The 27156-nt window shown below is 44.3% G+C and overlaps 1 protein-coding gene and 1 long non-coding RNA gene across 6 annotated transcripts in view; both read right to left on the bottom strand.

Moving 5' to 3' along the window:
- Positions 1 to 27156, bottom strand: part of LOC135011413 (retinol dehydrogenase 7-like) — a 156988-nt gene that overhangs the window by 42061 nt on the left and 87771 nt on the right. The gene's annotated exons all lie outside the window — the stretch shown is intronic.
- On the bottom strand, positions 14364 to 16190 carry LOC135011468 (uncharacterized). The gene is made up of 4 exons (XR_010210559.1): positions 15247 to 16190; positions 14978 to 15156; positions 14705 to 14863; positions 14364 to 14607 (listed from the first exon to the last, which is right to left on the bottom strand). It is a non-coding gene; the product is annotated as an uncharacterized LOC135011468 (long non-coding RNA).

The following is a 27156-nucleotide window of genomic DNA, read 5'->3' as shown; positions in this document are numbered from 1 at the left end:
ATAAACTTATACAGGTTGAGTATCCCATATCCAAATATTCCGAAATACGGAATATTCCGAAATACGGAATATTCCGAAATACAGAATGTTTTGAGTGAGATAGTGAAACCTTTGTTTTCTGATGGCTCAATGTACACAAACTTTGTTTAATACACAAAGTTATTAAAAATATTGTATTAAATGACCTTCAGGCTGTGTGTATAAGGTGTATATGAAACATAAACGCATTCTGTGCTTAGACTTGGGCCCCATTGCCATGATATCTCATTATGTTATGCAATTATTCCAAAAAACGGAAAAATCCAATATCCAAAATACTTCTGGTCTCAAGCATTTTGGATAAGGGATACTCAACCTGTATTATTAAACTACATCTTAATAAAACATTTTTTCCTTGTTAAAATAATTTATGACATGTATTTTCAATGAAATGTGCAAAGTTATGTAGTACATATATACCAGCAAATGAACCAATTACATTGCAGACATGATCAGATTAAATGGTGACCATTTATTTTTTAAATACATTTTTGGATACAGTTTAAATAAAATTGGGGTCCACATGGTCACATTTTAAATAAAGTGTATAACATGTGACACATGTTTAGTTAAAACTCTATTTGACCATTTTTTTTTTTAAATAAATTAAATAATGAATTATTTGGTTTGTCCTCTAGGCAGCAATGGAGTTGAATAGCTGCCAGCCCAAGCTGCACTGATTGCACGGTGTGCCCCCATTGGAGATGGTAAGTTCATGCCTGGCGAAGTCTACAACGATCTCGCAGTGTGCAGGGAGGCTGTCATTGTCACATTGTGTGATGATTAGTTTGACAATGACTGCCTCCCTGCACACTGCGGTATCATTGTGGGCAGGGTCAGCAAGTATTCTACTCCGTTGCTGACTAGTGATAAAGCTAAATATTTATCGTATATAAAACTCTTTGTGAGGTCTAAGAACACTGTACGCTATTCACGTATGGAGTACCGTAAGGGTACGCTCGTTGCGTAGCAATCGCTTAGCCGTAGTCGAGACGCTCAAGCGTCACGTTCGCTCACGGCCAAGAGATCACAGGCAGGCACGCTATTGGCTGCCGTCTAACGTAATGATTCGCTATAGCGTAGCGGACGCTCGGGACCACGAGGAGATCACCAGCGGCGCTGACGCTCACAATATTAAACCTTTATATCTAGACCATAAACAGTATATTATGCAGTAAAACCTTAGTGTAGAAATAGGGTGTAGATGCAACCTAGTGTAACCTTATTAACTCAAATGCTGTTCGAGCGTCACCGACGCTCTGAGAATACTAAACACTATAAGAAATACACAGATACCTGGGCTTAGGGTCCAACGCCTAATAAATATATATTATGAATGATATACTTGCAAAAGAATTAACACAATACAAGTCATACACTACAATATAACATAGACTACCTAACCAGATAACTACACAGGAAATACAATACAATACAATTACGTTTTAAGGGAAAAATAAGAGAGAAAGAGGAGAAGAGAGAGAGATAGAGAGATGGCCCACAATAACAGTAAGAACAATATGGTTGCGGAGAAACACTTACGCACAAGGGGAACGATCGCATGCGCCTCTGGACATCCAGCTCCCGATTTTCAGCAATGATAACCGTTGAAGAGTGAGCTGGATGTGATCGGCTTGTCTATTTATGCCCCACACACAATACAATTCAATGGTCCCTACAATCTCATTGTTCATTGGACACAGGGATTTGGCTTCGCATTATAACAAAAGGTCATAGGTTGATTCATACAGGTGGGCTGTGACGATTTCCAACAGCTCAGGTGGGAGGGAAACTGGGTTTCCCGCCGCATGGCTAAGTAAGAGCAAATAATAGTAAATGGACATAAACTTCTTATGTCCATAACTATTCGCACGAGCGATTAATCCGCTCCAAACCAACACCGGAATATTGCTATTTAAATACTCTTCCGATGGGTACCAAACACCACTGTATGACCCCTGTTAGACACTTCGTACAATACAAAGAGGAATCCCCCTGTCCAGGAACATGCTATATTAACTAAACTTTCAGAATCTATCAAAGGGACCATGATCTACAAAATACATTATATAGTGAAAATATGTAACGATTGAGTCGCACGCTACGATCACATAAACTCTACCGTAAATACGCATACCGTGCGCCTGCGGGTGCCCGCGACTGTGAGTATGCGCACGCACGGGAGAGCGTACGCATGCGCAGCGCAGACCTGTGTGAGGTGCAAATATGGTAGTGTGTATAGAGATATTTTTCTGACTTTGACAGTCCACCCTTTGGCAGTCAATAATAACTGCCACCTTCTAAAACATTTCAAAAAAAGAAAAATATATGTCAGGGGTTAATACATTTACATGGTTGGGTAGGGGAGGAGAGGAGAAGGTAGGAAATGGGTATGACCTAGTGAGATAGCAGAAGCATGTGTGTATGAATCCATGTTTGGGGGTCATGTATCATCGTGCCGTTCGTGTTTTAAATCAAGCTTCGAGGCATTGCGAAGTATACATTTGAATTCCTTCTTATCCCGTGGTACGGGTCTGTGGATGGGCTGTCAAACTTTACCGAGCTCTTTTCGGCCGTGGTTGTAACAAAATGGGGGAGCACATTTTAGTTGATGATATATGAATGGGGGAGATATGTGATTGCTGATATCTGTGCCTGTATTCCCTATACTATGTGTGTAATTACCTGAAGGTTGTAGAGATGAAGAAAAGACATAATTACGGTAAATGCAGTGGTATTCTATGTCAGGTTAGTACATTCGTCGATTGAGGTCTTGTTTGGTGTCTGTTGAATGCAGTCTTCTTTGTGCTTTTGCCCATTAGGTGCGAGCAAAAAGCTTTGTCAATGTCCATAGATTTACAAAAAAATGTTGGGCTAGCGTAATTTTAAAATTTCTAGGGAAAATGGGGATCTATGGCAAAGTTCATCAAATCTCTGTGTATAAGGTTGTCAAAACTTCTTCTTTAATCCATCTGTTGTCTGTATATCGGCTCATCAAATTCCTCGTCCAAGTGGGTCTTTTTACCTTGGAGGAAACGGAAAAACAGGTGAAAGAAACGGACCGTAGAAATCGCATTTTCATCACATCATTGTTTCTACATTTGGGTCATAAATCAAATCCATTGGAATTACAGTTTCCTCACTCCTCAGACTCATTACCCTAGTACGACGATTGCACTTCATTAAAGCCTGACCGCATCTAAATATCAAGCCAATCGTTATGATAACACCTAAGATACATAGGAGAAACTTCCCAACATCCATTATAACTCCTTGAGCCCATTCTCCTAAACCAGAAAACCAATTTCGCGGGTTTAACCATGACACCCAACCAGTCAGCTCATTACCTACAGCAGCAAGAGTGAGATTGTGTCTCCTGCGAAATTCCCACTTCAGTTGGAGAATATCGTCCATCTTTTGGTCTATGACCTCGACCGGGTCCTCGGTGCTATTCGTAATATATGTGCAACATTTCACGCCGTATTGTGTTGCCAGTGTGACACAATATCCGCCTGTCACTGCTGTGAGGTAATTAAGAACCATTCTATGCTGTACCAGTTCTGTTTTATAAGCTTGAAGTTCTCTTCCAGTATACCTAAACGTGTCATCATACATTTCAGTGATATTATCTAACAAATTTGCAAGCGCAGATATGTATTTATAATTCAGCACTCCTCTGGTGGTGCGAGTGATGTCTAACGCGATTAGAAACTGAATCCCGGTGGATTCATGGATCATGTCAGAGGCCGGATGCTCTGTTCTTTCTATCAGGTGCCGTTTAACTACGTGCTCGTAATGGGTGTGAGTATAAGGAGTTTGGGCAACACGGTGTATGTCTTTCATTGTGTCATGTGATACAGTCATTACTTCAGGCAGTACTTTTCCAATATAACACAATCCTTCAGAGTTTGGGGCAAGCCACTTATACGCCTTTCTCCCGCATATGAAATATGCATCATCGGGGAGAACATATGGGACGGAGTAGGACATAACCATATTACACACCTTCCATGTGAAATCTCCTAACCCTAATTCTTCCATCTGCTTAGTACACGTATCAGGTTGTACGATATGTGCACAGTATCCTGGTGATACCTCTCCAACTCTCGTAATCCTATTTCCTAAGGTATACCTATACCGGAAAGATTTTCCTCTACTGGCTATGTGGCGTATAAGCTCTGTATCTGTAGGCATTCTATCTGCTCTATGCGAAAAGGTCATGGTTTGGTTACTCCATGACACTTCCCAATTTCCCGGCTTTCGGGGATTGGAGATGTTAAAACATAATAGGGACCTATCCACATGGTATTGGTGGAGCTTCAAACTAGGAGGGCTGGAGATATTAAACCTCCTGTCCACCGGTCTCCCACCACTTAACTCAAGTACCTCCCCTAACGTTAAAGGAAATGGTACTAGCCCTGATTTGCTATGACCTTGAGGTACTTGAGAGCATACCCAACAATCTGTTTTATTTAACACACTACCCACTAAGGAGTGATAGTCACTCAATGGATGCCGGTCCATATGGATATTAAAACTGGATTGGCATTTCTTAATGCACCCATCCTCCACTACGTTGTCACAGAGCCTACAGATACAGTTTTCTTCAGCTAACAATCCTTCACAATTCCTTCTATTGTCAATGCTATCGGATCGTTTTCTGATACTCGCCTTTACTTGTTGGTTAAGTTGTTCTTGGAAAACTACGCCTCCATCTTTATCATCAGAACTCATTCCAGAACCTCCCTCGACCTCCATGGTACTCTCGCCGGAACAGACTGCTCTGGTCAACATCATGGTCAACAGGAAAATCCGGATCACAGTCTCTTGGGGCAAGTCCATCTTATAGGAGGAAACGAAGAAGAATGAGAAGGGGGAAAAATAATTTGAGGGAGGGGGGATGGGAAGTTGGAGAAAAACAATAAAAGGGAACAGGGGATCGACAACTGCTTTTGGTCTTGTGATTTTCAATGCTCAGGTGCCGCCTCAATCCTCCTGGAACAGACACTCCAGTGATACAACCTCTACCGTCTGTTCCTTATCACGGGACCTCTCTGGATCAGCAACCTTCTTACAATGGGACGAATGAACCCAAGTCTCTCTCTCAGCAACCTTCAATGCTGTAGTGCTAGTCAATAAGACCTGGTATGGTCCTTCCCATCTGTCAATAAGGCAACCTGAGCGTAGAAAATTCCGTATCATTACATAATCCCCAGGTTCAATGTCATGACAATTACTATCTGGTAAATCAGGAATCACTAACTTCAGATTATCATTTTGATTCCTTAACTGTTTACTCATGTTAATCAAGTATTTTACAGTCACTTCATTGTTACACTTCAAATCATCCTGAGGGTTAATCATAACATGCGGTTGTCGACCAAACAAGATTTCAAAGGGAGACAGATTAAGAGGGGACCTGGGAGTGGTTCTGATGCTGTACAGTACAATGGGTAAAGCTTCTGGCCATGTCAATCCTGTCTCTGCCATCACTTTACTCAGTTTATTTTTAATAGTGCTGTTCACTCTTTCCACTTTCGCACTCGCCTGTGGACGGTATGGAGTGTGCAGCTTGCTATCAATTCCCATCAACTTACACATTCCTTGAAAGACATCACCTGTAAAATGGGTACCCCTATCACTTTCGATAATTCTAGGGATACCATATCTACATACAAATTCCTGCACAATTTTCTTAGCAGTAAACATAGCGGTATTTGTGGCCGCAGGAAATGCTTCGACCCAATTTGAGAAAACATCTATACAAACAAGTACATATTTCAAATTCCGACAAGGGGGTAATTGTATAAAGTCAATCTGTATTACCTGGAAAGGGCCGCCGGCAGGTGGGATATGAGATGGTTCTGTAGGTATTGCCTTTCCGATGTTCTTTCTCAAACAGGTAAGGCATGACATTGCTCTTTTACTCGCATGAGATGAAAATCCTGGGGCACACCAATATGCTCTTACCAACTTGCACATCCCTTCCTTGCCCAGATGAGTCAGCCCATGAGCTGCCTCAGCTAAACATGGAAGGTATGCTCTGGGGGCCACTGGTTTACCGTGTCCATCCGTCCAGAGTCCTGAGGACTCCTGGCCATATCCTTTTGCCTTCCAGACTGCCTTTTCCTGTGTGGAACACAAATTTTGCATCTCACACAACTTCTGTGTGTTGATGGTATTAAATACCATCAGTTGTGTGGTGTCTGTCTGTCTGGGGGTACCGGCTGCTAACTTAGCAGCTTCGTCTGCTCGGCTGTTACCAAGTGATACTGGGTCCTGGCTATATGTGTGTGCTTTACACTTGATAACAGCCACTCTGTCGGGTTCCTGTATCGCTGTTAGAAGCCTTTTGATGTGAGCTGCATGCGCTATCGGTGTACCAGCTGCCGTCATGAAATTTCTGAGGCGCCATAGGGCTCCGAAATCATGGACTACCCCGAATGCGTATCTAGAATCGGTGTAGATATTGGCTGATTTGCCCTTAGCCAATTCACATGCTCTGGTTAGGGCGACCAGTTCAGCAACCTGGGCTGAGTGAGGTGGGCCTAGCGGTTCCGCTTCTATGGTGCCTTGGTCATCTACGACTGCGTATCCAGCACACAAGTCTCCCGAGTCTGACTGTCTATGACAACTACCGTCCGTGTAGAACGTAAGTTCTACATCTTCCAGTGGGTTGTCACTGATGTCAGGCCTTGCGGTAAAATTTTGGGTCAAATATTCCATACAATCATGTGTGTCTTCCTTTGTATTAAATCCTCCTTCCCCACCACTCTCATCCTCCACCCTTTGTGCCTGTCCAGGCACACCTGGGAGATATGTTGCAGGATTTAATGCACTGCATCTCCTTATGGTGATGTTTACGGGGGCCATTAGTGCCAATTCCCATCTTGTAAACCGCGCTGATGAGACGTGCCTGGTTTGGGCAGAATTTAGCAAGGCTGACACTGCATGAGGTGTATGAATTGTGAGGTTGTGGCCTAGCACTACATCTTCGCTTTTCGTTACTAGCAATGCTATCGCAGCAACGCTTCGCAAGCATGTGGGGAGGGATCGCGCTACTGTGTCTAGCTGAGCGCTGTAGTATGCTACTGGCCTGCTGGCATCACCGTGCTTTTGGGTTAGTACGCCTGCCGCGCAACCAGCACTTTCTGTTCCGTACAGCTCAAAGGGTTTCCCATAGTCTGGCATACCTAATGCTGGTGCCTGCGTTAGGCACTGTTTAAGTCTCTCAAATGCCGTCTCAGACTCGTCTGTATGCGAAATCCGATCAGGTTTGTTTGAGGAGACCATCTCCTGCAAAGGTAACGCTAGAATGGAAAACCCTGGGATCCAATTACGGCAATACCCACACATTCCTAAAAATGTTCTGATCTGTTGCTGGGTTTGTGGCAGAGTCATGTCTCTAATTGCTTGAATTCTATCAGCGGTCAGGTGTCTCAGTCCTTGTGTTAGACAGTGTCCCAAATATTTTACCTTAGTTTGGCATAATTGCAACTTGTCTTTGGAAACCTTGTGTCCTGTGTCTGAAAGATGAAACAGGAGCTGTTTCGTATCCTTCAGGGATGCTTCCAATGAATCAGAACACAGTAGTAGATCATCCACGTACTGTATTAATACTGATCCACTCACTGGTTGGAAAGACTGTAAACAATCATGCAAAGCCTGAGAAAATATACTTGGACTATCTATGAATCCTTGTGGTAATCGAGTCCATGTGTATTGGACTCCTCTGTATGTAAATGCGAACAAATATTGGCTGTCAGGGTGCAGAGGTACCGAAAAGAAAGCGGAGCAGAGGTCAATAACAGTGAAAAATTTCGCAGTGGGAGGGATTTGCATTAGGATGACAGCTGGATTTGGCACTACGGGGAACTGACTCTCAACTATTTTGTTAATCCCCCTTAGATCCTGCACTAGCCTGTAACCCCTCCCCCCACTCTTTTTCACAGGGAAGATGGGACTATTGGCAGTGCTGGACGTTCTTACCAGAATGCCCTGTTGTAGCAAGCGCTCTATTACTGGGTACACTCCTAACTCCACCTCTGGCTTCAGAGGGTACTGTGGAATTTTTGGAGCTATCCTACCATCTTTTACTTGTACAATTACCGGAGCTACGTTTGCCATTAATCCAGTGTCCTGTCCATCTTTAGTCCAAAGTGACTCTGGTATCTGAGATGTCATTTCTTCTACTTGGGATGGAGTCCTATTTGTCATAATGGTATGTGACATTAATTTTGACGGGGAGTCTAACATGTCTCGCACTTCCTGAGCGTGATTCTCAGGTATGTCCAAGAATACACCTTCAGGAGTACAATAAATGACGCACCCCATTTTACACAGTAAGTCTCTTCCCAGGAGATTTGTCGGTGCCGATGCAGCCAGCAAAAAGGAATGCTTGGTATGTAAAGGCCCTATTGTAATCTCGGCTGGTTTGCTAACAGGGTAATGCTGGACTACTCCTGTTACTCCCATGGCTGGAATTGTCCTACCAGTGGTTCTCATGCCCACTGTCGAATTTATCACTGATTTGGCCGCCCCTGTGTCTACAAGAAAGTTTAATGATTTACCAGCTACATTGATTGCAATTTCAGGTTCACTCCCAAGACTTGCAATCAATTTTACTGGCTGCAGATTACAGGTATGGCCACACCCCTATTGGGTATGGTGACCTCCCTGAATCCCGCTGGCAGCAACTACTTGTGATGGAGTTAATTGGGAGCTACCAGAGGCTTGCCAGTCTCTGTTCGGGGGATATCTTTTTGTTTCCCCTGCATGTGGCTCATAACTCCGTTTCTGCGGACCCTGATCCCAATGTCGTGTGTCGTGTCGTTGTCTAGGGGGTTGGTAAGATTTTTGTACATTTCTCGATCTACAGTCTCGTGCAAAGTGTCCCTGTTTGTGACAAAAATAACATGATACCACATTTGACTTACCCACAGGGTTTGGTGATATTAACACAGGCTGTTTTGTGGTCAGGGCCTGTATACTTACTGACATTAACTTATCACCTTGTGACTCCCTGTGTCTGGTGATATTCCGGTCGTGATCAATAGCAGCCTCTCTCAAAGTAGCCACAGACAGACCTCGCCAACATGGTTGTGTGGTCTGTACCCTAGTCTTTAATGACTCTTTTAAACCATCCATTAGCACAGATACTGCTACTTCTTGATGATTTGCATTGGTCCTAATGTCCTCTATGCCAGTGTATTTTGCCATTTCTAATAATGCCCGGTGAAAATAATCAGCAGCTGTTTCTGACTCTTTTTGTTTAATGGAAAAAATTCTATTCCATTTGGCTACAGCTGGGAAATACTCCTTTAACTGTAAACTTATTCTTTTTACATTATCTTTGTTGTACACATCTGTAAGAGGTACATCCTGATCTAATCCACAGTCAGCTAAAAATTGAGTTGCGTCAACATTGGAGGGTAAACATGCTCTCAGCAATATCTGCCAGTCTTTGTTGTTGGGCTCTAACGTGTTACCTAGGTCTCTGATGTATTTTTGGCTGGCAACTAAGTCTTTTCTAGGGTCAGGGAATTCAGACACTATGGTCCTTAATTCCATTCGGGTAAACGGGCTATACATGGCGATGTTCCTAACAGGAGTGACTCCTGAAGTGTCCGTTTTCCCATTTGGCACTACTATTACCTTTACAGGATTAATTCTAACAACATCATTCTGTGTAGATTCTACAGCCTGTGGTGAAATAGTTTCAGCATAGTGTATGGTGCCGTACTTACCCGTTGATACGACCTCACCTGTCCCTCCGCTAGGGGGCTTTGTTACTAATCTTATGGGTTGGGCCGTGCCTACTGTTGTTTCTGATATGGTGGCTGCTAGAGAGAGCGCTGATATTGTTGCCGATTCGTCCTCTTGATCACACTCCTGGGGAAAGTTCAAAACAGGGTACAACTTGCATGGGTTAATACTTGCATTGGTTAATTGGTTAACATTATCTTTAACATTTACATAGTTGCTAAGTGTTTGTTTTTTACACCTTAGTGCGTCATTCTCCGCAACCAATTTCTCTCCTGGTATGTATGGTGGCGGTGGTGCCGTGGCTATCAGTTTCCTGATCGAGCCAGATCCCGCCGCCTGAGCCAATCCTCTCTGTATGTCACCCTCCTGTTGCCACAACTGCAAATAATCATAATGCTTGATTCGTCTCTTTGCTGATTTAATGAGACATATCCTTCTCCTTAAATTCGTTAACACTTCTGTGCTGAAGCTACCTACTCTTGGGAATTTCTCCCCGTCATGTACTGTCATTCTCTCCCATTCATCACATAAAGCTTCTGTGTGACTTCCGTACTTTTCACACATTACGTACCTTGCCGACCCGACTGGCCGGTTTATAGAATCAACCCGAACCGAGGTTGATCGCCCCCTTCCTGAACAACTGGCCCCCATAATTTGCAGGTGTTACGGAACCTTACAAAAACCCAAGATATTCACGATAGGTTGGCGGTGAAGTTTACCGAGCACCTCACTCACTCGCCCACGCCGACCAATACGACCTGATCACACCGATATGGTGCTGGCGTACTCGACCCAGGGCACCTATTAACCTTTGTTTACTGGAACATGCGAGGGATATCCGCAGAACACTTACTCTTTCCAGTAAAGGTGAGGTTGTTGGATAATTCCTGAGTGACCAGCGAACTTCCCTTTGTAAAAATAAAAAATTACACAAATCACGTCAGAATGTACAAATAGCGTTTATGACCTTCGTACACAAATAGTACTGGTCAGGTTTACTAATGCACACAATTACGTGCGGTACAATCGTTCAGTACATAAGCAACTAATCTTATGTACGGAGCGACCAGCGGAATCGAAAATTGCGGCTGCGAATTCCTTCAGCGAGAGCTTGTATGGCCTATATGGGTGTTGCACCAACCCTTTTTTTTTTTGGTGTTGTGCCTGTGGACTCTATAGCGGACTTCCTTGTCTGCTGTACCTAGACCTCCTGGTTTGTTATGCGACCTCCTGGTCTGACCTCCTGGTCTGTTACTGTATGACCTCCTGGTCTGCTATACTCTAATGCTCAAATTTTATGTTTAACCAAGGATGCCTCCCTAGCCACCGTGCATGTCACTTACACGTATGTACCTCACGAGAACTCGATGATTTCTTTTGGTTCAACCTCAAAATTGTATAAATGTATGTAAAAACACTCACTCACCACATGTACACTTTTGTTTCTATTTCTATTTCTGCGCAGAAATTTCTCTTTAGACCAGATGTGTTACAAATTAGGAGAAGGATCTGTTAATTTAAATTTCGGATTTAAAATAGATTTGCGCTATTTATCGCCTGATGCGCTATTTATCGCTTGTTGCGTTACTTATCGCCTTTTGCGTTACTTATCGCCTTTTGTGTTACTTATCGCCTGTTGCGCTACTTATCGCCTGATGCGCTATTTAAAAATCAACACTATCGTGTGACTTGAGTTACGTGGGTGTACCCATTCGCTCCGTTGCGTAATTTACGCTGCGTGCGTCGGCCTTTGCGTACGCGAGTCTCAGCCCTTTGTTAGAGACACGTGTACACAAAGCCAATGTCCACCGTAACACAACTAACACATTTATCAATGTAGATGATCCTCGATCGTCTACCGTGCAACACACCAATCTCTCCTTTTACCTTTAGGTAGAGCTGCGTGTATTTTACACTTTATCCCTTAACGCATTACTTTTATACTTTAACTATGAAATAGCGACAAATCTCTCTTAGCACGTTTTATCAATTATAAAATGGCAAACAGGAGAGTGATATATGAAAATACACGAATGAAAAGAAATGCAGATATGCGTGCGTGTGTACGCAAGACAGAAATAAACAGTTTTAAAAAGACACTATCGTTTTGTTCTTACCTCCGGTCCCGGATTCCTTCAGCACCCTTTACTAAGCGAAGCAGACGCTTATCCAAACAGCACTACGAGGAATATGACCTCCCGCCCTTTGCTGCTGGATGTCTGCTGAAATTACCTAGTGCAGATATGTGAAGGACGGGCGAGCCGCCAATTGATAAAGCTAAATATTTATCGTATATAAAACTCTTTGTGAGGTCTAAGAACACTGTACGCTATTCACGTATGGAGTACCGTAAGGGTACGCTCGTTGCGTAGCAATCGCTTAGCCGTAGTCGAGACGCTCAAGCGTCACGTTCGCTCACGGCCAAGAGATCACAGGCAGGCACGCTATTGGCTGCCGTCTAACGTAATGATTCTCTATAGCGTAGCGGACGCTCGGGACCACGAGGAGATCACCAGCGGCGCTGACGCTCACAATATTAAACCTTTATATCTAGACCATAAACAGTATATTATGCAGTAAAACCTTAGTGTAGAAATAGGGTGTAGATGCAACCTAGTCTAACCTTATTAACTCAAATGCTGTTCGAGCGTCACCGACGCTCTGAGAATACTAAACACTATAAGAAATACACAGATACCTGGGCTTAGGGTCCAACGCCTAATAAATATATATTATGAATGATATACTTGCAAAAGAATTAACACAATACAAGTCATACACTACAATATAACATAGACTACCTAACCAGATAACTACACAGGAAATACAATACAATACAATTACGTTTTAAGGGAAAAATAAGAGAGAAAGAGGAGAAGAGAGAGAGAGAGAGATAGAGAGATGGCCCACAATAACAGTAAGAACAATATGGTTGCGGAGAAACACTTACGCACAAGGGGAACGATCGCATGCGCCTCTGGACATCCAGCTCCCGATTTTCAGCAATGATAACCGTTGAAGAGTGAGCTGGATGTGATCGGCTTGTCTATTTATGCCCCACACACAATACAATTCAATGGTCCCTACAATCTCATTGTTCATTGGACACAGGGATTTGGCTTCGCATTATAACAAAAGGTCATAGGTTGATTCATACAGGTGGGCTGTGACGATTTCCAACAGCTCAGGTGGGAGGGAAACTGGGTTTCCCGCCGCATGGCTAAGTAAGAGCAAATAATAGTAAATGGACATAAACTTCTTATGTCCATAACTATTCGCACGAGCGATTAATCCGCTCCAAACCAACACCGGAATATTGCTATTTAAATACTCTTCCGATGGGTACCAAATACCACTGTATGACCCCTGTTAGACCCTTCGTACAATACAAAGAGGGATCCCCCTGTCCAGGAACATGCTATATTAACTAAACTTTCAGAATCTATCAAAGGGACCATGATCTACAAAATACATTATATAGTGAAAATATGTAACGATTGAGTCGCACGCTACGATCACATAAACTCTACCGTAAATACGCATACCGTGCGCCTGCGGGTGCCCGCGACTGTGAGTATGCGCACGCACGGGAGAGCGTACGCATGCGCAGCGCAGACCTGTGTGAGGTGCAAATATGGTAGTGTGTATAGAGATATTTTTCTGACTTTGACACTAGTGGCCCAATAAAAACATTATACAGAGAGACAGATCCTGCTCAATTTTAAAGTCTAAAGTCTACACTAAAAATAGTGTTAATAAAATTTTACTCATAGAATATATCTATTGTAGACTCCCCAAAAAAGGGTGATACACGCAATTTATACTTACTGGCTTTTCTTTTTACCTCTCCAGGAGATGCCCAGAGAGGAGAAGCAGGTGGGTGGCAACGGAGGTGGACGGGGCTAATTGTGTCTTTAGGCCCTGCCCCCTCACTGGAAACCACTCGCAATTGGACATTATTTACTTAGAGGCGGGGCTAAAATGACGCACTTACCATATAATCGCGTCGTTAGGCTCCGCCCCCTTTGCAGGGACTGTAGATTACCTGTATTTATCCCCGCGTTCTGCCCACCTCATTAGAAATTGGGCAGAATGTGGGAGGGGTGCCCACTCTTCTGGGGGTGCAGGGGACTACCCGAAAAAATTGTGTGTCTACCACATAAACCGGGAGAGTAGGCAAATATGACACAATAATAATTTTTTAAATTACGACCCCCACAAAAAAATAAGAAGAGTAAAAAGGATCACACAAAAAAATAAATTTTAACCATTTTTTTAAAAAAAACTACTTCTAACAATCTGAACTAAGAATAGTCCATGCAAGCCAGAAATGTGCTGATACTGTATTGAAAATCAAATAGCCTTTGTTCTTGCAAACATTTATAATAATAAAAAAAAAAAAGCAAGCTTTAATCATTAATTTATTTTTTGTTTTATCCTTACAGGTATACAGATGAATAACAGAAGTCAATCCACATACAATATTCTATAAATCTGCATTAAATAAATATTTTTATTGTCTATAAAATACTGAAATAAACAGAAAAATGGCAACATTTATATTGAAAGCAAATACTTTAGAAAAAAGTAGATGTATAAATAAATATGACATGCTTTACAAATTTGTCATACATTTTTTGGTATTGTTTTTGAAAGTTCTGGAGGATAAACTTTTGGAAAAGTCAGAGTAATTAGCAGCCAGGTAGGACGGGTTGACAGGATGCCTTTTCTTAACATTCAGCCAGTGTCCAGAATAGTTGCTTTGCAGGTCGGGGAAGGGCTTCCAGGAGGACAGCCAAAAAGCTGTAGAGACAGATAACAGAATTTTTTTTAAATAATTTGCCTAACAAAATATTATAGATACCAGGACTGGGACATTGCATGAGAAGGGGATACTCACTGCATACATTCCAAGCTGACATCCTGCTCAAACTGCATCAGCTTCCGCTGCAAATGGAGAGACCATCAGTCCAGGTGGTTCTTGCTCCACAGGTCACAGGCAGGTGTCCAGTATAGGCACGTACAGGGAGAGGGGAAATGCCTTCCACTGGTAAAGTAGCTGATATAACAGAAGAGGAAACAAGCACGCATGCACACACAGAGAAGAATATGCTTAGAAAAAAGTACACAAAGCAAGTGTGGATACAGGGTCCGAGGAGAAGGGGATACTCACCGGATACATTCTGCTCAAACTGCATCCGCTTTAGGTGCAAACGGACAGGCCATCAGTCCAGGTGGGTCTTGCTGCATGGGTGTCTTGGTCAACTAATATCATTGATATGTCTGGTTTTGAGTCTGGAAAGGCCATCTTGTGTGTGTAGAGTAGCGCAAAAACGTTAGAACTGTAACTAACTGGGGAAATAAACAATAAATTATACATTTCAGAAAAAAAAAATTATGTGACACATTCTTTACAAAGAAAAATTGTCTTAAAAAAAATACCTGTATTTTTTTTTTTTAATTCAGCAACTAGTACAATAAAAAAAAAAAAATCAGCTTTATGGGACAACAACCAACGAAAGGAAAGTCAACAGGACCCAAACATAGGCAAGTTCATCTGGATTCTTCTGCAAGGATAGAAATAAATTATAATTTTTTTGACCAAAAAGAAAAAAAAAATCACTTTACTCACCAGTGAAGAATCCATTGATGAATGAACGGCGTGCATCTCCTCCTTCATTCCTTCCCTCCCTCCTTCATTCCTTCCCTCCGGCGGTGCTGAGCAAATTTCCAAATCCGGCCAGACACCTGGATCTACAGTATATACTCCAGAAATTGGTTTGCAACACAGATGTTATGTAAAATCCAGCAAGCTTTTACTATGTCACAAACCTTTTCTGGTGCATATAACAGCGAACCCCCGGACCTGTCAGTGAAAGCGGGTTTTGAGGACACCGAAGGTCCTTTCAATTACCTCCCTCAATGCAATGTGCACTGTTTGGTATAATTTCTCAGCATCACTTTCGGGATTGGACAATGGGGTAAGAAGCCAATTCTTGTCAGAATAACCCCCATTACCTAAAATATTAAGTCAAAAAATGAGTTAAACAAACGTTTAAAAAAAACAAAAAACAATACTCACCCAACAGCCAGGAAAGCCCAGCCAGAGATTGGTGATTTTCATATTGGCATCACACACCATCTGAATGGAACAGTTTTTGGTTTCGAAAACATTCCTCCATATGCCTTGGCAGTGCGAGTGCCACATGAGTGCAATCGATCGTATCCAGAACATTGTGGAAACATGTTTTTCTTAAAAAAAAACAAAAAAACAATTGGTCTCTCTCCATTCGCTGTCATTATCTGGGAACTGAATAAACTGTGTCGTTAAGTTACGGAAAATCTAAGGACCTGGGTTAAAATACGCAACAAAGAGGACTGGGAAAAACCGACTGTTTGGGACAAAAGAGGCTAGAAACCGCCTGATGCTAAATAATGTAATGCAGCCAGAAGTTTAGACAAACCACTGACTGCATGATTAGTGGGCACCAGAGATTCCAGGCCGGGAAGTCTTTTCATATTGGCTCAATGGGCAGTTGCCCAAGGACCCCAGGAGTATAAGGGCCCTAAGATAATAGCTGAGAGTCCCCTTTTTCCAGGAGTACCAGATTTTAGAAAATCGGCCATTGGTTAAGGGAGATATCCAACTTCAAAGCAGTGGACCCCATCCGAGCCTGTTAATTGCTCTTCCTAGCCAGGTATCTCAGGTTCTGTCTGACTTAGGGTTTTTTTTGAGGGTATACTCCAAAAGCTGGTACTCTCCCCTGTCGGTGGACACTGGCAGCTTGTCTCTACTATGCCCAGCTTGTCTCTACTATACTAACCTTGCGGCAGCTGGTCCCTCCTCCAGCTCCACATGCCGGGTATGCAGTTTTATATTTTCATTGGTGGATTGCTCTGGCTCCTGAACTTTGATCCTCAAGCCCACACAGGGACTTTCTAGTTTTTTTATCCAGTTGAAAGCTAAGAAATCTATTTCCAGGAACTGGAGATATCTACAGTCAAGCAAGCTGTCTTCCCACCAGAAAATGATGAATATTAAGCCCACGCCACCATCCACCCCTCCCCTGCATATTAAACACCCCCTACCACCCTGGAAGTCATGTACCGGGGCCCCTTCATTCAGCCCAATACCCCCTTCTACAGTTTAGTGTTCTCCCTCTTGCCCCATCTCCCATCATCTGTGCAGTAAAGGAGTAATTAGCAGAAATTACTGCTCCAGATCCTACACCCTGAGTGGAACATAGAACACCCCCTACCGCCCGCGGGACATCAAAGCTGCCACTGATATAACCACCCACCCCTATCACTGGAGGATGTGTAGGGGACCCAGTGCATTGCCTTGCCTAGGGGCCTACACTGCTGTTAAGACGGCCCTGACTCCAGGTCCGGCTCCATCAGGTCATACAGCAAATGGATTGCACAAGGGGATAAGTGATAGTTTTGTATCACCTCGAACTCAGAGATACTTTCCAGTACATGCCAAGTACAATACTGGAATTGACACATTGGCGTTTCTGTCACGGGTGCAGTGTGTGCAGTGTACATAGGCCCCTGGGCCCAGGGGGGCCCACACTGCACGCCCTGCCCCCATGTTGTTGTAATACTTATCTTTCCGGAGTCCCGCAAAAGCCACTGCAGGTACAGCGGCAAAAATTATACCAAAAATGGCTGCCGCACATGCACGGTATGAAATTTGTCTCCGGACTATGGTAGGTGCCATGTTTCCGGGGATCTGCTGCACATGTGCAGTAGGCTCTGGCACAATGCTGGAACCTACGCTGCCATGGAGAGCAAGGGGCCCACCCGAAGTCTGCACATGGGCCCCCGCCTCACTTAAAATGCCCCTGCGTTAACGTGGACGTGGAATGAAAAATAAGAATTTACTTACCGATAATTCTATTTCTCGGAGTCCGTAGTGGATGCTGGGGTTCCTGAAAGGACCATGGGGAATAGCGGCTCCGCAGGAGACAGGGCACAAAAAGTAAAGCTTTAGGATCAGGTGGTGTGCACTGGCTCCTCCCCCTATGACCCTCCTCCAAGCCTCAGTTAGGATACTGTGCCCGGACGAGCGTACACAATAAGGAAGGATTTTGAATCCCGGGTAAGACTCATACCAGCCACACCAATCACACTGTACAACCTGTGATCTGAACCCAGTTAACAGTATGATAACAGCGGAGCCTCTGAAAAGATGGCTCACAACAATAATAACCCGATTTTTGTAACTATGTACAAGTATTGCAGATAATCCGCACTTGGGATGGGCGCCCAGCATCCACTACGGACTCCGAGAAATAGAATTATCGGTAAGTAAATTCTTATTTTCTCTATCGTCCTAGTGGATGCTGGGGTTCCTGAAAGGACCATGGGGATAATACCAAAGCTCCCAAACGGGCGGGAGAGTGCGGATGACTCTGCAGCACCGAATGAGAGAACTCCAGGTCCTCCTTAGCCAGGGTATCAAATTTGTAGGATTTTACCAACGTGTTTGCCCCTGACTAAATAGCCGCTCGGCAAAGTTGTAAAGCCGAGACCCCTCGGGCAGCCGCCCAAGATAAGCCCACCTTCCTTGTGGAATGGGCATTTACATATTTTGGCTGTGGCAGGCCTGCCACAGAATGTGCAAGCTGAATTGTATTACACATCCAACTAGCAATAGTCTGCTTAGAAGCAAGAGCACCCAGTTTGTTGGGTGCATACAGGATAACAGCAAGTCAGTTTTCCTGACTCCAGCCGTCCTGGAACCTATATTTACAGGGCCCTGACAACATCTAGCAACCTGGAGTCCTCCAAGTCCCTAGTAGGCGCAAGGCACCAAAATAAGCTGGTTCAGGTGAAACACTGACACCACCTTAGGGAGAGAACTGGGGACGAGTCCGCAGCTCTGCCCTGTCCAAATGGACAACCAGATATGGGCTTTTTTGAGAAAAAAACCACCAAATTGACACTCGCCTGGTCCAGGCCAGGGCCAAGAGCATGGTCACTTTTCATGTGAGATGCTTCAAATCCACAGATTTGACTGGTTTTAAACCAATGTGATTTGAGGAATCCCAGAACTACGTTGAGATCCCACAGTGCCACTGGAGGCACAAAAGGGGGTTGTATATGCAATACTCCCTTCACAAACTTCTGGACTTCAGGAACTGAAGCCACTTCTTTCTGGAAGAAAATCGACAGGGCCGAAATTTGAACCTTAATGGACCCCAATTTGAGGCCCATAGACACTCCTGTTTGCAGGAAATGCAGGAATCGACCGAGTTAAAATTTCTTCGTGGGGCCTTTCTGGCCTCACACCACGCAACATATTTTTGCCACATGTGGTGATAATGTTGTGCGGTCACCTCCTTTCTGGCTTTGACCAGGGTAGGAATGACCTCTTCCGGAATGCCTTTTTCCCTTAGGATCCGGCGTTCCACCGCCATGCCGTCAAACGCAGCTGCGGTAAGTCTTGGAACAGACATGGTACTTGCTGAAACAAGTCCCTTCTTAGCGGCAGAGGCCATAAGTCCTCTGTGAGCATCTCTTGAAGTTCCGGGTACCAAGTCCTTCTTGGCCAATCCGGAGCCATGAGTATAGTTCTTACTCCTCTACGTCTTATAAGTCTCAGTACCTTAGGTATGAGAAGCAGAGGATGGAACACATACACCGACTGGTACATCCATGGTGTTACCAGAACGTCCACAGCTATTGCCTGAGGGTCTCTTAACCTGGCGCAATACCTGTCCCATTTTTTGTTCAGACGGGACGCCATCATGTCCACCTTTGGTATTTCCCAACGGTTTACAATCATGTGGAAAACTTCCCGATGAAGTTTCCATTCTGCCGGGTGGAGGTCGTGCCTGCTGAGGAAGTCTGCTTCCCAGTTTCCATTCCCGGAATGAAACACTGCTGACAGTGCTATCACATGATTTTCCGCCCAGCGAAAAGTCCTTGCAGTTTTTGCCATTGCCCTCCTGCTTCTTGTGCCGCCCTGTCTATTTACGTGGGCGACTGCCGTGATGTTTTTCCCACTGGATCAATACCGGCTGACCTTGAAGCAGAGGTCTTGCTAAGCTTAGAGTATTATAAATTTACCATTAGCTCCAGTATATTTATGTGGAGAAAAGTCTCCAGACTTGATCACACTCCCTGGAAATTTTTTCCTTGTGTGACTGCTCCCCAGCCTCTCGGGCTGGCCTCCGTGGTCACCAGCATCCAATCCTGAATGCCGAATCTGCGGCCCTCTAGAAGATGAGCACTCTGTAACCACCACAGGAGAGACACCCTTGTCCTTGGATATAGGGTTATCCGCTGATGCATCTGAAGATGCGATCCGGACCATTTGTCCAGCAGATCCCACTGAAAAATTCTTGCGTGAAATCTGCCGAATGGAATTGCTTCGTAGGAAGTTACCATCTTTACCAGGACCCTTGTGCAATGATGCACTGATTTTAGGAGGTTCCTGACTAGCTCGGATAACTCCCTGGCTTTCTCTTCCGGGAGAAACACCTTTTTCTGGACTGTGTCCAGAATCATCCCTAGGCACAGCAGACTTGTCGTCGGGATCAGCTGCGATTTTGGAATATTTAGAATCCACCCGTGCTGTTGTAGCAGTATCCGAGATAGTGCTACTCCGACCTCCAACTGTTCCCTGGACTTTGCCCTTATCAGGAGATCGTCCAAGTAAGGGATAATTAAGACGCCTTTTCTTCGAAGAAGAATCATCATTTCGGCCATTACCTTGGTAAAGACCCGGGGTGCCGTGGACAATCCAAACGGCAGCGTCTGAAACTGATAGTGACAGTTCTGTACCACGAACCTGAGGTACCCTTAGTGAGAAGGGCAAATTTTGGACATGGAGGTAAGCATCCCTGATGTCTCGGGACACTATATAGTAGAGATGAGCGGGTTCGGTTTCTCTGAATCCGAACCCGCCAGAACTTCATGTTTTTTTTCACGGGTCCGAGCGACTCGGATCTTCCCGCCTTGCTCGGTTAACCCGAGCGCGCCCGAACGTCATCATGACGCTGTCGGATTCTCGCGAGGCTCGGATTCTATCGCGAGACTCGGATTCTATATAAGGAGCCGCGCGTCGCCGCCATTTTCACACGTGCATTGAGATTGATAGGGAGAGGACGTGGCTGGCGTCCTCTCCGTTTAGACACTTGATTTACTAATTTTGGGGAGCATTAGGAGTACTCAGTAGTGTACAGTGCAGAGTTTTGCTGATAGTGACCAGTGACCACCACTTTTATTTATAATCCGTTCTCTGCCTGAAAAAAGCGATACACAGCACACAGTGACTCAGTCACATACATACCATATCTGTGTGCACTGCTCAGGCTCAGGCCAGTGTGCTGCATCATCTATATATATTATATATCTGTCTGACTGCTCAGCTCACACAGCTTATAATTGTGGGGGAGACTGGGGAGCACTACTGCAGTGCCAGTTATAGGTTATAGCAGGAGCCAGGAGTACATAATATTATATTAAAATTAAACAGTGCACACTTTTGCTGCAGGAGTGCCACTGCCAGTGTGACTAGTGACCAGTGACCTGACCACCAGTATATAATATTAGTAGTATACTATCTCTTTATCAACCAGTCTATATTAGCAGCAGACACAGTACAGTGCGGTAGTTCACGGCTGTGGCTACCTCTGTGTCGGCACTCGGCAGCCCGTCCATAATTGTATATACCAGTGACCTAACCGTGGTTTTTTTTTCTTTCTTTATACATACATACTAGTTACGAGTATACTATCTCTTTATCAACCAGTCTATATATTAGCAGCAGACACAGTACAGTGCGGTAGTTCACGGCTGTGGCTACCTCTGTGTCGGCACTCGGCAGCCCGTCCATAATTGTATATACCAGTGACCTAACCGTGGTTTTTTTTTCTTTCTTTATACATACATACTAGTTACGAGTATACTATCTCTTTATCAACCAGTCTATATATTAGCAGCAGACACAGTACAGTGCGGTAGTTCACGGCTGTGGCTACCTCTGTGTCGGCACTCGGCAGCCCGTCCATAATTGTATATACCACCTAACCGTGGTTTTTTTTTCTTTCTTTATACATACATACTAGTTACGAGTATACTATCTCTTTATCAACCAGTCTATATATTAGCAGCAGACACAGTACAGTGCGGTAGTTCACGGCTGTGGCTACCTCTGTGTCGGCACTCGGCAGCCCGTCCATAATTGTATATACCACCTAACCGTGGTTTTTTTTTCTTTCTTTATACATACATACTAGTTACGAGTATACTATCTCTTTATCAACCAGTCTATATATTAGCAGCAGACACAGTACAGTGCGGTAGTTCACGGCTGTGGCTACCTCTGTGTCGGCACTCGGCAGCCCGTCCATAATTGTATATACCAGTGACCTAACCGTGGTTTTTTTTTCTTTCTTTATACATACATACTAGTTACGAGTATACTATCTCTTTATCAACCAGTCTATATATTAGCAGCAGACACAGTACAGTGCGGTAGTTCACGGCTGTGGCTACCTCTGTGTCGGCACTCGGCAGCCCGTCCATAATTGTATATACCACCTAACCGTGGTTTTTTTTTCTTTCTTTATACATACATACTAGTTACGAGTATACTATCTCTTTATCAACCAGTCTATATATTAGCAGCAGACACAGTACAGTGCGGTAGTTCACGGCTGTGGCTACCTCTGTGTCGGCACTCGGCAGCCCGTCCATAATTGTATATACCAGTGACCTAACCGTGGTTTTTTTTTCTTTCTTTATACATACATACTAGTTACGAGTATACTATCTCTTTATCAACCAGTCTATATATTAGCAGCAGACACAGTACAGTGCGGTAGTTCACGGCTGTGGCTACCTCTGTGTCGGCACTCGGCAGCCCGTCCATAATTGTATATACCACCTAACCGTGGTTTTTTTTTCTTTCTTTATACATACATACTAGTTACGAGTATACTATCTCTTTATCAACCAGTCTATATATTAGCAGCAGACACAGTACAGTGCGGTAGTTCACGGCTGTGGCTACCTCTGTGTCGGCACTCGGCAGCCCGTCCATAATTGTATATACCACCTAACCGTGGTTTTTTTTTCTTTCTTTATACATACATACTAGTTACGAGTATACTATCTCTTTATCAACCAGTCTATATATTAGCAGCAGACACAGTACAGTGCGGTAGTTCACGGCTGTGGCTACCTCTGTGTCGGCACTCGGCAGCCCGTCCATAATTGTATATACCACCTAACCGTGGTTTTTTTTTCTTTCTTTATACATACATACTAGTTACGAGTATACTATCTCTTTATCAACCAGTCTATATATTAGCAGCAGACACAGTACAGTGCGGTAGTTCACGGCTGTGGCTACCTCTGTGTCGGCACTCGGCAGCCCGTCCATAATTGTATATACCACCTAACCGTGGTTTTTTTTTCTTTCTTTATACATACATACTAGTTACGAGTATACTATCTCTTTATCAACCAGTCTATATATTAGCAGCAGACACAGTACAGTGCGGTAGTTCACGGCTGTGGCTACCTCTGTGTCGGCACTCGGCAGCCGTCCATAATTGTATATACCACCTAACCGTGGTTTTTTTTTCTTTCTTTATACATACATACTAGTTACGAGTATACTATCTCTTTATCAACCAGTCTATATATTAGCAGCAGACACAGTACAGTGCGGTAGTTCACGGCTGTGGCTACCTCTGTGTCGGCACTCGGCAGCCCGTCCATAATTGTATATACCAGTGACCTAACCGTGGTTTTTTTTTCTTTCTTTATACATACATACTAGTTACGAGTATACTATCTCTTTATCAACCAGTCTATATATTAGCAGCAGACACAGTACAGTGCGGTAGTTCACGGCTGTGGCTACCTCTGTGTCGGCACTCGGCAGCCCGTCCATAATTGTATATACCACCTAACCGTGGTTTTTTTTTCTTTCTTTATACATACATACTAGTTACGAGTATACTATCTCTTTATCAACCAGTCTATATATTAGCAGCAGACACAGTACAGTGCGGTAGTTCACGGCTGTGGCTACCTCTGTGTCGGCACTCGGCAGCCCGTCCATAATTGTATATACCACCTAACCGTGGTTTTTTTTTCTTTCTTTATACATACATACTAGTTACGAGTATACTATCTCTTTATCAACCAGTCTATATATTAGCAGCAGACACAGTACAGTGCGGTAGTTCACGGCTGTGGCTACCTCTGTGTCGGCACTCGGCAGCCCGTCCATAATTGTATATACCACCTAACCGTGGTTTTTTTTTCTTTCTTTATACATACATACTAGTTACGAGTATACTATCTCTTTATCAACCAGTCTATATATTAGCAGCAGACACAGTACAGTGCGGTAGTTCACGGCTGTGGCTACCTCTGTGTCGGCACTCGGCAGCCCGTCCATAATTGTATATACCACCTAACCGTGGTTTTTTTTTCTTTCTTTATACATACATACTAGTTACGAGTATACTATCTCTTTATCAACCAGTCTATATATTAGCAGCAGACACAGTACAGTGCGGTAGTTCACGGCTGTGGCTACCTCTGTGTCGGCACTCGGCAGCCCGTCCATAATTGTATATACCACCTAACCGTGGTTTTTTTTTCTTTCTTTATACATACATACTAGTTACGAGTATACTATCTCTTTATCAACCAGTCTATATATTAGCAGCAGACACAGTACAGTGCGGTAGTTCACGGCTGTGGCTACCTCTGTGTCGGCACTCGGCAGCCCGTCCATAATTGTATATACCACCTAACCGTGGTTTTTTTTTCTTTCTTTATACATACATACTAGTTACGAGTATACTATCTCTTTATCAACCAGTCTATATATTAGCAGCAGACACAGTACAGTGCGGTAGTTCACGGCTGTGGCTACCTCTGTGTCGGCACTCGGCAGCCGTCCATAATTGTATATACCACCTAACCGTGGTTTTTTTTTCTTTCTTTATACATACATACATACTAGTTACGAGTATACTATCTCTTTATCAACCAGTCTATATATTAGCAGCAGACACAGTACAGTGCGGTAGTTCACGGCTGTGGCTACCTCTGTGTCGGCACTCGGCAGCCCGTCCATAATTGTATATACCACCTAACCGTGGTTTTTTTTTCTTTCTTTATACATACATACTAGTTACGAGTATACTATCTCTTTATCAACCAGTCTATATATTAGCAGCAGACACAGTACAGTGCGGTAGTTCACGGCTGTGGCTACCTCTGTGTCGGCACTCGGCAGCCCGTCCATAATTGTATACTAGTATCCAATCCATCCATCTCCATTGTTTACCTGAGGTGCCTTTTAGTTGTGCCTATTAAAATATGGAGAACAAAAATGTTGAGGTTCCAAAATTAGGGAAAGATCAAGATCCACTTCCACCTCGTGCTGAAGCTGCTGCCACTAGTCATGGCCGAGACGATGAAATGCCAGCAACGTCGTCTGCCAAGGCCGATGCCCAATGGCATAGTACAGAGCATGTCAAAACCAAAACACCAAATATCAGTAAAAAAAGGACTCCAAAACCTAAAATAAAATTGTCGGAGGAGAAGCGTAAACTTGCCAATATGCCATTTACCACACGGAGTGGCAAGGAACGGCTGAGGCCCTGGCCTATGTTCATGGCTAGTGGTTCAGCTTCACATGAGGATGGAAGCACTCAGCCTCTCGCTAGAAAACTGAAAAGACTCAAGCTGGCAAAAGCACCGCAAAGAACTGTGCGTTCTTTGAAATCCCAAATCCACAAGGAGAGTCCAATTGTGTCGGTTGCGATGCCTGACCTTCCCAACACTGGACGTGAAGAGCATGCGCCTTCCACCATTTGCACGCCCCCTGCAAGTGCTGGAAGGAGCACCCGCAGTCCAGTTCCTGATAGTCAGATTGAAGATGTCAGTGTTGAAGTACACCAGGATGAGGAGGATATGGGTGTTGCTGGCGCTGGGGAGGAAATTGACCAGGAGGATTCTGATGGTGAGGTGGTTTGTTTAAGTCAGGCACCCGGGGAGACACCTGTTGTCCGTGGGAGGAATATGGCCGTTGACATGCCAGGTGAAAATACCAAAAAAATCAGCTCTTCGGTGTGGAGGTATTTCACCAGAAATGCGGACAACAGGTGTCAAGCCGTGTGTTCCCTTTGTCAAGCTGTAATAAGTAGGGGTAAGGACGTTAACCACCTCGGAACATCCTCCATTATACGTCACCTGCAGCACATTCATAATAAGTCAGTGACAAGTTCAAAAACTTTGGGTGACAGCGGAAGCAGTCCACTGACCAGTAAATCCCTTCCTCTTGTAACCAAGCTCACGCAAACCACCCCACCAACTCCCTCAGTGTCAATTTCCTCCTTCCCCAGGAATGCCAATAGTCCTGCAGGCCATGTCACTGGCAAGTCTGACGAGTCCTCTCCTGCCTGGGATTCCTCCGATGCATCCTTGCGTGTAACGCCTACTGCTGCTGGCGCTGCTGTTGTTGCCGCTGGGAGTCGATGGTCATCCCAGAGGGGAAGTCGTAAGCCCACTTGTACTACTTCCAGTAAGCAATTGACTGTTCAACAGTCCTTTGCGAGGAAGATGAAATATCACAGCAGTCATCCTACTGCAAAGCGGATAACTGAGTCCTTGACAACTATGTTGGTGTTAGACGTGCGTCCGGTATCCGCCGTTAGTTCACAGGGAACTAGACAATTTATTGAGGCAGTGTGCCCCCGTTACCAAATACCATCTAGGTTCCACTTCTCTAGGCAGGCGATACCGAGAATGTACACGGACGTCAGAAAAAGACTCACCAGTCTCCTAAAAAATGCAGTTGTACCCAATGTCCACTTAACCACGGACATGTGGACAAGTGGAGCAGGGCAGGGTCAGGACTATATGACTGTGACAGCCCACTGGGTAGATGTATGGACTCCCGCCGCAAGAACAGCAGCGGCGGCACCAGTAGCAGCATCTCGCAAACGCCAACTCTTTCCTAGGCAGGCTACGCTTTGTATCACCGCTTTCCAGAATACGCACACAGCTGAAAACCTCTTACGGCAACTGAGGAAGATCATCGCGGAATGGCTTACCCCAATTGGACTCTCCTGTGGATTTGTGGCATCGGACAACGCCAGCAATATTGTGTGTGCATTAAATATGGGCAAATTCCAGCACGTCCCATGTTTTGCACATACCTTGAATTTGGTGGTGCAGAATTTTTTAAAAAACGACAGGGGCGTGCAAGAGATGCTGTCGGTGGCCAGAAAAATTGCGGGACACTTTCGGCGTACAGGCACCACGTACAGAAGACTCCCTCCCTCGAAAAAATAAAACAAAAACAAA

This window comes from Pseudophryne corroboree, chromosome 2 (genome assembly GCF_028390025.1).
Source record: "Pseudophryne corroboree isolate aPseCor3 chromosome 2, aPseCor3.hap2, whole genome shotgun sequence".
NCBI classification, from domain to species: Eukaryota; Metazoa; Chordata; class Amphibia; order Anura; family Myobatrachidae; genus Pseudophryne; species Pseudophryne corroboree.
This window is presented reverse-complemented; position numbering and strand designations above follow the sequence as displayed.